Below are 16,650 nucleotides of genomic sequence, written 5' to 3' on the forward strand. Positions count from 1 at the left end.
AATTTGTGGAATTGGGCCAAAGTGTATTTAGGTGAGGAGTCTTTCTCCCTTATAGGTTTTTTGGAGTGGATAGCTTCCACTTAAGGGGAGGTAGTTCTCTTTGGTCCTTTTTCTCTTTTTGAGGCTTTTACTGTTTTGTATACTCCCTGTATGCTCTGTGGCGATTAGCCTTTTCTAATGCATATCCTGTTTACTTATCAAAAAAAAAAAAAAAAACTTCACAACAAAATTGCTCTCATGAGTAACAAAAAAAAAGGGAAAGTTAGGTTTTAGGTCGGTGATGTGGAAAATATATGATTTTGATAACCCAATTTTACGTATTTCAAAATTAATAATGTAATTAGAAAATATTTGGAGAATCATGCACTTTCAGCTTATGTGTATTTTAATGCCAAAAATACCCTTCACCTTGCCAGCTAAGCGTTCCACATCTGAAAATTCATAAGAGAAAAAACCCTCAGAAAAGCCACAAAGCCAATATTTCTCTCATATACTGCTTTTCCCATTCTCTCCCATTCTCAATCTCAGAAACCCAAAATGCTGTAAAACCTAACCTCTTTCATTTCTGTAACATTCTCGTCTCCCATTTTGTTGATAAACATCAACAGCCCAAAACCTAACTTTCCCAAAAAAAAAAAGTAATAATGCTGGGGAGGAGAAGAATTTATCAGGTGGATGTGTTGGTAAATGAGAAACGAATCAGAAGGAAGAGACACGGGACTACGGGAGGAAATCAGGAAAGGTGATATCCTTATTGTTCCCAAATTACTTGATCCAGAAACCTAATTTCTGAAACGAAGGTCAGATCCGGGGAAAATTGGTGATCGGAATCAATGGTGGGTGCATCGAGCTCATGGTCTCACGCACTGGTTCAGATCTCACCTTACACCTTCTCCGCCATCGGCGTTTCCGTCTTGGGTGCCGCTTGGTACTTTCTCTTCCCTTCCTCCCTTGTAAAATCCACCAAAATAAAACAACTACTAAAATTTTTGCATTCTTGTCAAACCAGCGGAGGTTTAGGTTAAATTGATACATTATATTTGTTTTTTTTTTTGGTTGGATCGTTGTTTTGATGGTTGCGTTATTGCTGCATTTTTAAGGGAATTTATATAACTGGAAGTAGTTTAATTGGTGTTGCCATCAAAGCTCTTTGGATTACTTCAAAAAATCTGATCAGGTGAGTACTTCAACTTTCTTTCTTTCTTTCTTTATTTTTTTCTCGCTGGTTTTATGGATCATTGATGTGGTATTACATGGACTGGCTTATTAATGAGAGGTAACTGACAACTTCCATGTGTAAAAAAAATTGAATTATGCCACCACTTACTAGATTGTCCGGGCATAGGTTACATGGTCGTAGGATAAGCTGATACGCCTATTTACCATCAATATCAATGAGTGTCAATTCTGAAATCTTACTGAACATACATTTGGACAAAGCAATATCAATATTTCGGCCAATATTTCAGTATGGTTCATGTTGATATTCTATAATATTATTGGTATTCCTCATTTACTTTGATGAGCTGAAGATTTTTGTGCTCATTTCCTATGCAATACTTGCTTGTTTTGAGCTTAATTTGAAGACTCATTCAAGATTGATGCTAAATTCACAAAGTTTCGACACTATAGAATTGTAATAGACTTTGTTTTTTTTTTTTTTTTCATTTGGATTACAGCCTGTTTGTTTCTTTGGATTATTCCAGCTACTTCAATGTGTTGGAATTCATTAATATTGAAACCCTAGTGTTTTTTAGTGGCCATTTATTCTTTTTTTTTTTTTTCTCTCTTGCATTGTAGATATGTGCCTAGTGGAGTGAAGGCTGGTTCTTATTATAAGTTTTTATGCATCTTTGAAATTCTTGTTTTTCTCTGTCATCCAAGATCGGTACCTGTTGACTGTTTAAGTACTTGATGTATCATCATCTGTGGTATGCATTCTCTTAGAAGGTATAAGGTCTCTGAAAGGAAGAAATAGAGTAATGAAGAATATGCATAAAGCTTCTGGTCATAGCAGTTAAAACATCTATTGAAATAGGTCCAGAACTATATTTCAAACTATAATTCTCTTTGTACTTCATCTGAAGTTGATGTTAGACAATACAATGCCTGTAATTGGAATAATAAGAACTTCTTAATTTCTTTGGTTGTATAGCCCCTAATCGTGATCTGAAGGGAATATGATCACAAGTTATTATAATCAGTTTCTGATAAAAATTGAGACGTGGACAAAAGAAGTTAGAAAAATAAATAACAATAATATTAAAGTGGCTGAATACCAAAGCAAGCTTGAAGTGGCCGAATACCAAAAATAGCATGAAGAAGAAATAGAGGAAGAGAAAATTATTAAGAATAAATTGACAAAGTCTACATAAGCTTAAAGTGCCACAAGCTTAAAGTGGCTGAAAAGTCTACACAAGCTTAAAGTGGTTGAATACCATGCTGAAAAATTGCATGAAGAAGAAATAGAGGAAGAGAAACAAGAACAGAGCAAACTCCTTCACAGTTTTATCAAATAAACAATCTAGTCTATTTGATGTAGAGCATGTTAACAAGAAATGAGCAAATTTATCTGTTGGGAATACTTTTTGTGAATAATTGCAAATCCAGGGCTGTGATAAAAGGAATGATGATGGTGCGAGTTTTGGTCCATATAAACAAAAGAGTATGGCTATAGCTTATGCTAGCCAATAATTTGGCAAAACCCCTGTAAGGGTTCCGCACATTTGAGTCATAAATCAGTGTATGACCTATTGGATTTCAAATCAGGGTTTGACTTGAAATCATTAGAAAGTGCTTGAAATTGAGAAGATGGTGTCTTTGGTTGTATTTGATTGGGTTCTAAGCATTAGGATTATGGAAAGTGAATTAGGAATGCTGAGGATTGAAAGGAGTTGAAGAGGTTGTCGTGCAGCCATAGAATGAGGCATGGCAGAAAAGAAAGAGGATGAGGAGGGTTTTAAGAATGCACCCAAGGTAGTAAAGGGGTGGTAAGAGGTTCAGAGGAAAAAGAGGTGGGAATGTTGTATACATGCCAAGTTCATTTAAGCTATCAGGGAATCAGCCCCTAGGGCAATAGCGGCTTTCTTCACCATTGCAGTTAAAGGATTGTCAATACTTTGTTCACAGTGTTGTTTAGAAGAAGAGGATGTAAAAAACCTTGTTGCTTTGCAATATTGATAGGAGATGGCTTTTTTATGGTCATTCTCACAAACAGTGTCAAATTGTGAGGGCAGAATAATTCTCCTGACAATGATAGAAATTAGTAGGAAAAATATCTTTTATAACTAGAAGAGTTATAGCATAGGAAACACATCCTTTATAACTAGAAGAGTTATAGTATATAAAAACTCTCTCCCAAGTCTATTTGAAGATTCATCATTTGTCTCTGATGGAATAACCAACTATAAATTACATGGGATATGAGATAATGGGGATATAACTATTAGAGCATAGTTAAAAAATAGTGGAATCAAATCTAAAGATAGTGAGGATCAGATGCAGTTATATTGTTGTAGTTATCCTCTTAGTACTCAGATATATTGCACTTTTTGTCTTTTGCCTTGTTGGACTCTTGGTTTCCTTGGACTCACATTTTGCAAAGTTATGATTTCAATTTTATAAAAAAGTCATTAATAAAAAAGCCCCCCCTTCACTTGCTAATGATGGTCAGATATGAATTACCACCAGACTAGAGTTCATATGCAGTGAGTAGTGTGGTTATTTGTTCTCCCTTGTGCCAGCCTTGTTCCCGTATGTTTACTTAGAAATTGATGAAACCTCTCTAATGCTTATGTGAATGTCTCACATTGCCGATGCTTTGTAATTTCACTGCAGGAGAACAGAAAATGAATAAACTTCCAGCTATCAAATTGACTAGGTATGCTGCATTTTGATTAATTTTATCCCTGGAAATTGAATTCTAATACCTGTAGCAAGATATTTTGGAACATTTGAATATGTGAAGTATTTGGAACCTTTAACTAGGGCCCTCTGATCGCTGATATTGTATCTTGCAACTTCAATTGATTAAAACCTGAGTTCATAAAAGAGGCTTGGATTTGGCAACTTTGGTTGAGTTGGGTTTTAGACAAATGAACTTCATGTTTAGATTGAGCTTGGATTGATTTTCAATCTGATATGACCCACCAGAATTGCATCCTAAATTTTATGCCATCTTATTAGTAGAGTTGTCATTCATTTCCTTAAATAAGTTCCAACTTTTTCTATCGACTGATAAACGAATTGATCAAGAATGCCTATCATAAAAAACTAATGGTTCCCTATTCTTACAGTATTTTATATTGGTGTAACTGATCCATTAATATGTAGTACAACATAATATATTTAAACTATTGAACATGGGAACCTGTCTCAGGTTTTGAGTAACTGGCAATGTTCATAGTTTTTGGAATCTGCTCACAAATATACCAGATAATAGGAGGATCTACTGTGTCCCATAGAGTGCTACTAGCCTACCACAGTATTCTTTATCAGTTTTTTATATAAATAAGATATTCAACTGCCAGGATTAATACATCTCAATGGTTAGAATTTTCACTTAATCATTATACTAAGTTTCTGATTATGTTGCTTTGCTTTCAATCAAAAAGTGGTGTGCTAAGTTTGCTTATTATCATATTATCATTTGAGCTCTCTTTCTCCCTGTACCCCGTTTCTCATTTATTGGGATGTGAGAGAACAATTTTGTTGACTTCTAGTCAAATCTGAGTGATATTAACATTCTGATTCCAGTGTTCTTTAGCTTTCAGCATCATTCTGCTGGAAATTATAGTTGATATAAAGTTGTTTATTGTCTAATTGTTTGACCCATTCTGTTCTCAAATCGGAGAGGCTTGCTAATCCGGGATTTGCAACTCCACTAGTTTTTTTTGTTTTTTTTGTTTTTTTGTGTTTATGATCAAACGAGCTAATACATTAATCTAATTCCAATTAATTTACTTGAGTGATACTAGTTGTTTCAACATGCAATACATGATAAATTTTTGGTAAAAAATCTTTAGTTTTTGTTGACTTTATTGCATAGGTCTTATTTGGTAGATTTCTTTGTACTTTTAAGATAATAACTATTATTTTTTCTTTTATTTGCAGTGAACAAAAAGGTTTCAGCTTACAAATTGAAACAACAGGCGGTCAAGGCTTCCTACGAACATGAAAGGCAAAAATATGCTGAAACTTCTCAATCAATACCTTCTTATTCTTGCCCAAATGGGGGTATTATTTCTTCTCATTATTTTCCTTGTTAATTTGGTTACAATTGAAGTGCATTGCATTAGCATTGAGTCCATAGTTTTGATTCTTATTCCATTGGTTTTGAACTTTGAAGTTTATTTAGACAGTGTAACTTGTCCAAAAGAAAAACAGTGGAAAGTTCAAAATTCTGAACCATGTTTACTTCATCCTGGAGATCCTCCTAGAAGACTAATTTTCACCCAAATGATTAGATGTTGTCAAATATTATTTGACTATGTGGCTTATTTCTACAGGTGCGGCCTTATAAACTGTGGATTGAAATGGAAAATATTGAGAAAGGGATTGTAAAAATCATTGCTCAGAATAATATAAAATGGCTTGTTATGGGAGCTGCAGCAGATAAATATTATTCAAAGTATTAACCATCTATTACAAGTTCTTATTGTTGACTGCATTGATTTATTTGATATTGTTGTAGAATTACTTGAGGCTTCCACCCTAGGCATTTGGGATAAAAGTTTTGTTGAATTTAGTGGAATTTCTAGAAGCTTCTACAAGAATTATCCAATATTAGTGCACAAGTATTGTTGCTCTGTAGGAGGCCTCTTGATGTAGCCTAGTCGGTTATAAATTGCTATGAAGATTAACCCAATTTTAAGTCATAAAAGATCAGCTCCTTATAGTGCTATACTTTTCTTTTCAGCATTTGAGGAATTAAATTGGCAGACATATCTTTTCAATATATTTCTCAGGCAGTTGATAAAGTTGGGTTATTTCTTTTGTGTTAGAATCAATGTTGCTCTGGCGCTTCAAAATATGTGATACATGTAGAGGGTTATGGATTGTGAGCTATCAATGGGAGCATCCATCAAAGAAAAGAGGAACACATCCCTAGTATACAGGAAGTTCCACAGTATACTTTCTTAATTTGTTCCTCTTTTGAATGATATCTCAAAACAAGCAAAGCACTCACATTGCATATGCTATGTTGTTTTAACAAATCATTTACGCAAGCTATGAAAAAAAAAAACAAAAGGAAAATTGGATGCTTTGATAATTTAGCCATGTCTTTATATTTGAGGATTAGATGAATTGATACCTAAACACATTGGAGATTGATCAAACTTATGTATCTAATTAAGAAACTTATTGGTGTTAGAATTATATAATCTTATTGTGAACCTTTTATATCATTGCCTTCTAACTAGATAACTTCATCCTCTTAGTTATTTAATATTTTATAAGTACGTATTCTTTAAAAGAATTTGAAGACTGTAGCATGTAACAACATGATTGAGAATGAAAATTTCAGCAAAAGGAAGAAAATGTTTATTTAAAGTTAAGTTGCTTGTTGTCGTGATTTTAACTCAAGGCATTAGCTTTGGTATGTGCCTGTGCAATTAATTATAATTAAGGTATTGTTTTTAGGCTGATAACATTAAAATGCCCTGATAACCTTAAAATGTGCAGATATCAAAATAGGTAAAACTTATACCAATTTAATTGAACTTGCATTTGCTTTCAGTTTCTAAATTTACTGATCCAGACTCATGAAGATTGCAGGAAAATGGTTAAGGTCAAGTCATTCAGAGAAAAAGGTGGAGCCTGAGGCATCTTTTGAAATTTTGACCAACCCTGCTGAGGAGAAGTTCATTAAATTTCTGGAAGAAAGCAGATATGTCCCAGGGGAAAAACTCATAAAGAAAGAAAAAAATGTGCATTTGTGTTGAGCAAGTACAACATGAATAGATTTTGTAACTCTTTTGTATTAGTGAACTATGTTTTGTTCTTCACTTACCTTACCATCGCCTCCCCCACATTTCTCAGAAGCAAAATAATGTTCTCAAATCTCTCCCTCATTGTAACTGTGTAAATGTGGGTCTAATTGAAACCGGTCTTGTTTGTTTCAATCCAGTAGCTTGATTTTTCTTCATGTCTTTTATGATGGGTTATGATGTTGAATGATGCTTATATGATAGAGTGTGAAGCAAATCCTTTTGTGTGCACAATTGGGGATAGATAATTTTCATTGAAAACAAATCTCTACTCTTGAGTGCTTTAAACTTTTTCATTTCTTTCACTTTGTTGAGAAATTACTGTTTGGGATTCACTTGGTTGTGTGTGTGTCTGTTTGGAGAACTGAACATTGGGTACCTCTCTGCAAAGATGCTCTGAAACAGCTTTAGATAATTTTTTTGGTTTCCAATCACACACCACCACAAGAACAGAATCTCAGATAAGAGATGATGAACTTTTGAGCAATTTTTTATTTTGTTCTGGCCAATAGGAATATCTCTGATGGTATTGATAGGGAAAAAAATAGATACATTTTCCAGCTTTACATTTCAAATAAAACAGATTCCAAAGCTTATGATATGTCTAAAATTTGAGTTGCTATTGATATTAAATGAAACTAGTCATACCATTCATATTTTGCTAAGAAGAATTTCCTGAATACACAATCCAAGCAATGGGGAAATATTTCTTTAAATTGTCTCTTATCATTCCATATATATTCTCAAGGAAGGTTGTGAGTTGCTGTTTAAAAAGAAAAGCTGCATATTTGGCTTCAACTTGTCTCAAGTCATCCAGTTCACCAAGCACCTTGTGGAGATGCACGAAGCCCCTAAAAATGTAAGGCAGCAAATGAGAAAATAGAAACATAAACAAAAAAGGAAGCTATATCAAATGTCCTGGTTGGTGCCCAAGATAAAACAAATCCCATTTCTTAGTTGATACATCCTCCCAAATAAAGAAGCTGATGTTGATCTCCTATTAATTTTCAATCATTCTTCTAGTGAAATATCTTGGTCCCATTAAGCAAATTCAATTCAGTTTACCAGGTCCAACAAGGGGATTGACAGTAGTCACTATTTTCAAACATCCAAGATAAAGAAACCAAATAAAACAGAGGTCGGTTATACCTCTATTGCTGCACCTATTGTCTGAATGATACGATCAAATACACTACTTCTTTCAACCTCAAATGACCTCCATTGGAGAAGGGATTTGTAAATCAGGCAAGCAGCAATAGGCCTGCCCCCAGAGAATCCTAGATCTTGTGAAATAAACTTGATTAGCAGGTCTTGGTTTTCCTGCACCAGAAAAAATGATTAGCATGAAGAAAGAGGAAGACCGAAAGAGGATATCCACCTGCTGCTTTTCAATGAGAGATTTCTGGGGCTTTTCCTCATATTTATGAAGAGGGAAAAAATATCTACACTACCCTTAATCGTTTCTCCAACTGCAATCTCCATGTAAATTCCTCCACCCGCTTTTGTAGCTTGTCCTTAGCTTCTTTAAGGGCCCGTGTTTCTCTTGCAGCCTAAAAAACATAGACAAAGAATCAACACTAACCTTCATTCCTCACTCACAACAAGTTTCATAACAAATGTGATTAATATTAAGAAAAGTAAACTTTCAGCTATACTCATCCCTATACATACCTTTTCAATTATAAAATTGATATCACTTACCCTAAACCAATTGTATTCCCTATGCATATAATTGGTATTTGTGGGCAATATGTATTTAAGAAAAGAATGATAAGCAACTATTGTTTAAATTATATAATGTAGTTGAACAAGCTTCAATGCACAGTCATAATAGGAAAAAATATTAAAAAAATTTAGCACCTAAGGGCCCTTAAGGTAGTACCTAAGGAACAGTAGCAAAAAACCATTGGTGGACGACATGAGGACTCAAGAGAAGCACATAATGGCATGGTCTAAGGGTCACAAAGGAATACCCGAGGCTTGGGAGAGGTTGAGTTCAAGTTTAGCTAAGGTAGTACCTAGAGTCCCTTAAGGTAGTACCTCAAGGCCACTAAGGTAGTACCTCAAGGCCATTAAAGTAGTACCTAAGGAACAATAGCAAAAAACCATTGGTGGACCACTTGAGGGCTAAAGAGAAGCACATAATGACATGGTCTAAGGGTCACAAAGGAAGACCCGAGGTTTGGGAGAGATTGAGTTCAAGTTTAGCTGAGGTAGTACCTAGGGTCCCTTAAGGTAGTACCTCAAGGCCACTAAGGTAGTACCTCAAGGCCATTAAGGTAGTACCTAAGGAACAGTAGCAAAAAACCATTGGTGGACCACATGAGGACTCAAGAGAAGCACATAATGGCATGGTCTAAGGGTCACAAAGGAAGACCTGAGGCTTGGGAGAGGTTGAGTTCAAGTTTAGCTAAGGTAGTACCTAGGGTCCCTTAAGGTAGTACCTCAAGGCCACTAAGGTAGTACCTCAAAGCCATTAAGGTAATACCTAAGGAACAGTAGCAAAAAACCATTGGTATACCACATGAGGACTCAAAAGAAGCACATAATGGCATGGTCTAAGGGTCATAAAGGAAGACCCGAGGCTTGGGAGAGGTTGAGTTCAAGTTTAGCTTAGGTAGTACCTAGGGTCCCTTAAGGTAGTACCTCAAGGCCACTAAGGTAGTACCTCAAGGCCATTAAGGTAGTACCTAAGGAACAGTAGCAAAAAACCATTGGTGGACCACATGAGGACTCAAGAGAAGCACATAATGGCATGGTCTAAGGGTCACAAAGGAAGACCCGAGGCTTGGGAGAGGTTGAGTTCAAGTTTAGCTAAGGTAGTACCTAGGATCCCTTAAGGTAGTACCTAAGGAACAGTAGCAAAAAACCATTGGTGGACCACTTGAGGACTCAAGAAAAGCACATAATGGCATGGTCTAAGGGTTACAAAGGAAGACCTGAGGCTTGGGAGAGGTTGAGTTCAAGTTTAGCTAAGGTAGTACCTAGGGTCCCTTAAGGTAGTACCTCAAGGCCACTAAGGTAGTACCTCAAGGCCATTAAGGTAGTACCTAAGGAACAGTAGCAAAAAACCATTGGTGGACTACATGAGGACTTAAGAGAAGCACATAATGGCATGGTCTAAGGGTCGCAAAGGAAGACTCGAGGCTCGGGAGATGTTGAGTTCAAGTTTAGCTAAGGTAGTACCTAGGGTCCCTTAAGGTAGTACCTCAAGGCCACTAAGGTAGTACCTCAAGGCCATTAGGTAGTACCTAAGGAACAGTAGCAAAAAACCATTGGTGGACCACATGAGGACTCAAGAGAAGCACATAATGGCATGGTCTAAGGGTCACAAAGGAAGATCCGAGGCTTGGGAGAGGTTGAGTTCAAGTTTAGCTAAGGTAGTACTTAGGATTCCTTAAGGTAGTACCTTAAGGCCATTAAGGTATTACCTAAGGAACAGTAGCAAAAAAACCATTGGTGGACCACTTGAGGACTCAAGAGAAGCACATAATGGCATGGTCTAAGGGTCACAAAGGAAGACCCGAGGCTTGGGAGAGGTTGAGTTCAAGTTTAGCTGAGGTAGTATCTAGGGTCCCTTAAGGTAGTACCTCAAGGCCACTAAGGTAGTACCTCAAGGCCATTAAGGTAGTACCTAAGGACAGTAGCAAAAAACCATTGGTGGACCACATGAGGACTCAAGAGAAGCACATAATGGCATGGTCTAAGGGTCACAAAGGAAGACCCGAGGCTTGGGAGAGGTTGAGTTCAAGTTTAGCTAAGGTAGTACCTAGGATCCCTTAAGGTAGTACCTAAGGAACAGTAGCAAAAAACCATTGGTGGACCACTTGAGGACTCAAGAAAAGCACATAATGGCATGGTCTAAGGGTTACAAAGGAAGACCTGAGGCTTGGGAGAGGTTGAGTTCAAGTTTAGCTAAGGTAGTACCTAGGGTCCCTTAAGGTAGTACCTCAAGGCCACTAAGGTAGTACCTCAAGGCCATTAAGGTAGTACCTAAGGAACAGTAGCAAAAAACCATTGGTGGACTACATGAGGACTCAAGAGAAGCACATAATGGCATGGTCTAAGGGTCGCAAAGGAAGACTCGAGGCTTGGGAGATGTTGAGTTCAAGTTTAGCTAAGGTAGTACCTAGGGTCCCTTAAGGTAGTACCTCAAGGCCACTAAGGTAGTACCTCAAGGCCATTAAGGTAGTACCTAAGGAACAGTAGCAAAAAACCATTGGTGGACCACATGAGGACTCAAGAGAAGCACATAATGGCATGGTCTAAGGGTCACAAAGGAAGATCCGAGGCTTGGGAGAGGTTGAGTTCAAGTTTAGCTACGGTAGTACTTAGGATTCCTTAAGGTAGTACCTTAAGGCCATTAAGGTATTACCTAAGGAACAGTAGCAAAAAACCATTGGTGGACCACTTGAGGACTCAAGAGAAGCACATAATGACATGGTCTAAAGGTCACAAAGGAAGACCCAAGGCTTGGGAGAGGTTGAGTTCAAGTTTAGCTGAGGTAGTACCTAGGGTCCATTAAGGTAGTACCTCAAGGCCACTAAGGTAGTACCTCAAGGCTATTAAGGTAGTACCTAAGGAACAGTAGCAAAAAACCATTGGTGGACCACATGAGGACTCAAGAGAAGCACATAATGGCATGGTCTAAGGGTCACAAAGGAAGACGCGAGGCTTGGGAGAGGTTGAGTTCAAGTTTAGCTAAGGTAGTACCTAGGATCCCTTAAGGTAGTACCTCAAGGCCACTAAGGTAGTACCTCAAGGCCATTAAGGTAGTACCTAAGGAACAATAGAAAAAAACCATTGTTGGACCACATGAGGACTCAAGAGAAGCACATAATGACATGGTCTAAGGGTCACAAAGGAAGACACGAGACTTGGGAGAGGTTGAGTTCAAGTTTAGCTGAGGTAGTACTTAGGGTCCCTTAAGGTAGTATCTCAAGATCACTAAGGTAGTACCTCAAGGCCATTAAGGTAGTACCTAAGGAACAGTAACAAAAAACCATTGGTGGACCACTTGAGGACTCAAGAGAAGCACATAATGGCATGGTCTAAGGGTCACAAAGGAAGACCCGAGGCTTGGGAGAGGTTGAGTTCAAGTTTAGCTAAGGTAGTATCTAGGGTCCCTTGAGGTAGTACCTCAAGGCCACTAAGGTAGTACGTAAAGGCCATTAAGGTAGTACCTAAGGAACAGTTGCAAAAAACCATTGGTGGACTACTTGAGGACTCAAGAGAAGCACATAATGGCATGGTCTAAGGGTCACAAAGGAAGACCCGAGGCTTGGAAAAGGTTGAGTTCAAGTTTAGCTAAGGTAGTACCTAGGGTCCCTTAAGGTAGTACCTCAAGGCCACTAAGGTAGTACCTCAAGGCCATTAAGGTAGTACCTATGGTACAGTCCCTAAGAAGCGATACTACTTCCCAAAATTAGCTTTTGAAATATTATTATTGTGCCAAAAATTGAGGTGGGTCATTGGATGAATGGTTCTATAATTGAGAAGTGCTCCCCAAAATCATCAAATCAATTTTCAGCCCCATATGTAAAAGTGAAGCTTTATTTATCTACTTTCCCAAAAATACACGGAAATGTTCATGTTGTGCCAAAACTTGGAAGTGGGCCTTTTGATGGATGGCCATGTATTAGAGAAATGGTCAACAAAATGATCTAATCTAAGACCTTTTTTTTCCCAAAAATACAATTTACATGGGTCATTTCATCAGTAGCCATATAGTTAAGAAATGCTCACGAAATCGTTAATCAGATTCAAACCCATGTGTAAAAATGAGACATTTTCCCAAAAACACATTCTCAAATTTACTTGTTATGCCAAAACTTCACCTAGGTCATAGGAAGAATGGGCTAAAAATGCAAAAATGTTCATCAAAATCCTCAAACCCACACCCAAAAGATAGAATTTTCCCTCAAAATTTGAACTGGGATATTAGATGAATGGTGACCAAAATTATCAACCGAATTCGTACCCATGTGTAAAAATGAGATATTTTACCAAAACAGATCCGAAAATGTACTTGTAGTGCCAACAAAAATCGAAAGTGGGTCATTTGGATATGAATGGTCAGCAAAATGCTATAAAAATTTCAAATCTCAGTAAACTTCAGAAGAAGTTGAATTTTGAAATAGATCCCATAGCACAGAACCATATGGGACTGCAAGCCCTGGTTAATCTAATTCCACGTATTACTACTATGTCCTCTACCCTTATGAGCTATTTCTATTCATATTCAAAGTGAGTGTACAAGGTGATCAGTGAGGAGGGAAAACTCAGTAATATGGGGTGAATAGGCGATGCTTTTCATACATGGTTAGGTCAGATCCAAATCCATATGTAAAATGACAGCCCTTTGCCCAAAAATCAAACAAACACCTAAGGTAAAACCCACTGAATGGAGAACCACATACCTCATGCCATTTTTCCTCTGATCGGGTTCTTTTCGGTTCAGATTTGAGTGCTGATTACATGGCCAATTTTGGAGACCCGTGGCTGCTTACATGGAGACCGTGGTGGCTGTTGACAAGGAGAACAAAAGGGCAATTTTGGAATAACATTTCCAAACAGTAATTAGTGCACAAGAAAAATAATATTCTGATCATTAATGGACAAAGCCCGTATTCCAGGTTCTATGGGTTTCATTCCCATATATCCTTCAAATGGGCCTCATAAAACACAACTTCCCCCTTAACCGTACACTGAAAATTCTTTCTCAATAGGCCCACAAATTTTCTGATTTCCCAGTAGAAATATAGGATATTTTTAAGCACCACAACCTTAGTGATAGCATTTAAGATCTACAATTTTTTTGGTACACTTAAAATGATTCTAACATCAATTCAAGTGCTGAAAGAAGCAACAAACTTATTTTATATTATAAATAATTGAATTTATTCCCAACATGCTTCTCCACAAACAAGTTCTTCCTTTTTACAATTCCAACACATAAATTTAACACAACCAAAACAGCATCCATTTCGACAAAACCCTTATTATGAACCATCAAATCTTAATTTACAAACCCATCTCAACAATTAGATCCATCCAAGAAAACAGAGAAGTATAATTTTCACATAACATCCAAAGATGAAATAGATATCTACAATTGAATTTAATATGAGCAAACAAATAATAAAAAAATTAAAAGAAATAATACAAAACCTGTAGGAACAAGAGGAACAGAAATTAATATTGACGGTGTTGCCGAAGCCAATACCTCCAATACCACTCTCTTTCTGCAATTCAAAAAAGCAATCGAAAATTAATCAAACACCCACTTACATAAATACGGAGAATAGAAAAATGGGTATCAAGGAGAATAGACCTGTGTGGGGAAATCTAGAGGAGCCGATTGGGGTTTGGGTTGGGGTTGCTGGTGGTGATGATGCGGCGGTGGCTTTAGAGGCAATGGCGTGAAGAGATTTATGATGTCTGAGAAGAAGAGAAACAGAGGTAACCCTACCAGAAGAAACTGAGCTTGATCCATTGGAAAAGAAGCCTGAGTGATCGAGCGAGTGAGTCTCTGAATTTTTTTGGTTTTGTAGGCCTTCTGATGTGGACACTGAAGTGGCTGAAGAGAGAGGGCAATTTCGGAATGAAATAACACCTCACAGCAGAGTGCATGAAATCCCTGATTTTTTTGTCATCAGTGTACGTATTTTTTTTTGTGCAAAGTTGGGTTTTGAAAATGTTATTATTTTGGGATGGGCAGCCCAAAGCATAACTTTCCCATTTTACTAAACCAATCATCATCTTTTCCATAGAGTCTTACACTAGCTAGAGTCCACACCCATCTTCATATTAGTGGTGCAATGCCTACATGTTCCTTAGATTCAAGAACTTGATAGGATGAAATCATCCACCATTAACAAAACATGATCAAGCACAAGGCTTTGGGAGTATTGGCAATGGACAGGGATTGATGGCAATTTAACTCCATGGTATACGTATCAAAATCAATAACATAAGGTACATTCATAATCTAAAATACCCTAATGGGCTAATTTGACGATGGAAAAAAATTAAAATAAAGAAAATAAAATAACACAAAATTTACTATGAGCCCTTGAGCACTCTTAGGAGACGTTGGAGCCCCTTTAATGATTGAGTGTACTTAGAGAGTGCTTGTGCACTTAAAATTTCCTTTTTTTTTTGGTTTTTTTCATCCATTAAAATTCATGTTATGCAAGATATACCTTTGTATATTATTATTAACTAAACAAACCTAACCCCACTTACCTGAATAACCATATAAATTGATCTCAAAACTTCAAGGCTAATAGAAAACCAAAGAGTTGTGTAGAGCTACATAAAAAAAAAATTGTTTGGAATAAAATTAATAATCCAAATTAGTTAGATAAGCTAGCTAACAAGATCCTTAATCAAGTTTACCAAATAATAATTTTTTTGAATGGTATTCATCTAAAAAAATATGATTAAGACAATTATGTTGGTGTGGACCCTGCATTTCAGCAAATGCGTTCCCACTCGATGGCGAAACTCGCTTTTTATTTGAAAATGATTTATTTATTAGAAAATGACTTGGAGTCGCCACTTATTTTTGTTTTATTTTTAAAAGGGTAAACAAAATAAGAAATAAAAACCCTAAGTGTGACTCCTTATTTAGAAAAGGTAGTCTGTGAAAAAACCGAGTCGAGTTCTGGGGTTAGGTTACTTATGGGAAAGGTAAGGTAAAGACCGTAGCACCCCTCTAAGTCCCTAAAAACGGGTCTCTACTAATAAGATGAAGCAATCATGACAATTGATTGATTAAACATGGATACCAAACAGTGATAAAATGTGTGAAAGCAGGACACGCATGATAACAAATAAATTAATAAGCACAATCGGGCACGAGGGCGTACCTTAGTCACAAGTTGAACGCTATCATAAGACAAGGTTAGTGCACAAATACAGAATAATCGCATGTAGGTCATAGAGTGAGGCAAGCCAATCAAGCATAGCAATCAATCAATCGATGAGAAAATCACATATGTTGGGTTCCACCAAAACCCAATCTATCTTGCACGAATTAGCCTCACAAATTCCATTATTATGGAATTATGAAAATGGCATTCATGCTTATGTAAAATCAAGAGAAATAGAATATTATTTGAGAACCGGAGTGGAATTAAAACTGTTCGAGAGAAAACTGGATTTTTGAAATTTATTTGAAAATTAAAGTCTTGAAAATTATTTGAAAATTAGAGTTTTGGAAATTAAATTTGAAAGAAATTGGAACTTTGAAAATTATTTGAGAGTTTGAAATTTTAAATTATGAAAATTGGGACTTTGGAAATTATTTGAAAATGGAATTTTTTAAAATAAATAAATAAATACAATAATTATAATGATAACAATAATAATAATAGACAAATGAGAAAATTGGATTTTTGGATTTGGACATCAAAATTTTGAAGAATTTCTTAAAAATGGAATTTTAAAAATATATAAATAAAAAAATAAAATAATAATAACGAAAATAATCATGATTGAATAAATAAATGTGAAAATTGGAATTTTGGAAATTTTATTTTGAGAATGGAATGTTAAAAATTAAATTTGGGAGTTGGAATTTTTGGAAAATTTATTTGAAGATGACATTTTAAAAATAAAATTTTGAATTTTAGAAATTTTGGAAAATTTAAAAATT

The 16,650-nt window shown here is 36.2% G+C and overlaps 1 protein-coding gene and 1 long non-coding RNA gene across 12 annotated transcripts in view; one reads left to right on the forward strand and one right to left on the reverse strand.

The window, feature by feature from the left end:
• Nucleotides 1-7,147, forward strand: part of LOC117922576 (receptor-like protein 1) — a 57,366-nt gene extending 50,219 nt beyond the window's left edge. The window contains exons 1-5 of one of the 10 annotated variants that reach the window (XR_004652503.1): nt 87-928; nt 1,101-1,177; nt 3,838-3,880; nt 5,113-6,127; nt 6,771-7,147. The gene's annotated coding sequence lies outside the window, so the exon portion shown is untranslated. Of the gene's footprint in view, nt 1-86; nt 929-1,100; nt 1,178-3,837; nt 3,881-5,112; nt 6,128-6,770 lie in introns of those variants that run through there. The other 9 variants (XR_004652506.1, XR_004652500.1, XR_004652505.1 and 6 more) reach the window with 9 other exon arrangements.
• A 443-nt stretch (nt 7,148-7,590) lies between these two features.
• Nucleotides 7,591-14,661, reverse strand: LOC117921704. 2 transcript variants are annotated; one of them, XR_004652411.1, is made up of 6 exons: nt 14,323-14,661; nt 14,160-14,233; nt 13,409-13,514; nt 8,441-8,539; nt 8,139-8,309; nt 7,591-7,840 (listed from the first exon to the last, which is right to left on the reverse strand). It is a non-coding gene; the product is annotated as an uncharacterized LOC117921704 (long non-coding RNA). The 2 variants fall into 2 exon arrangements; XR_004652412.1 differs by lacking the exon at nt 13,409-13,514 and having other exon boundaries at nt 14,323-14,640.
• Nucleotides 14,662-16,650: the final 1,989 nt, after the last annotated feature.

This window comes from Vitis riparia, chromosome 9, assembly GCF_004353265.1.
Source record: "Vitis riparia cultivar Riparia Gloire de Montpellier isolate 1030 chromosome 9, EGFV_Vit.rip_1.0, whole genome shotgun sequence".
In the NCBI taxonomy this organism is placed as follows: domain Eukaryota; kingdom Viridiplantae; phylum Streptophyta; class Magnoliopsida; order Vitales; family Vitaceae; genus Vitis; species Vitis riparia.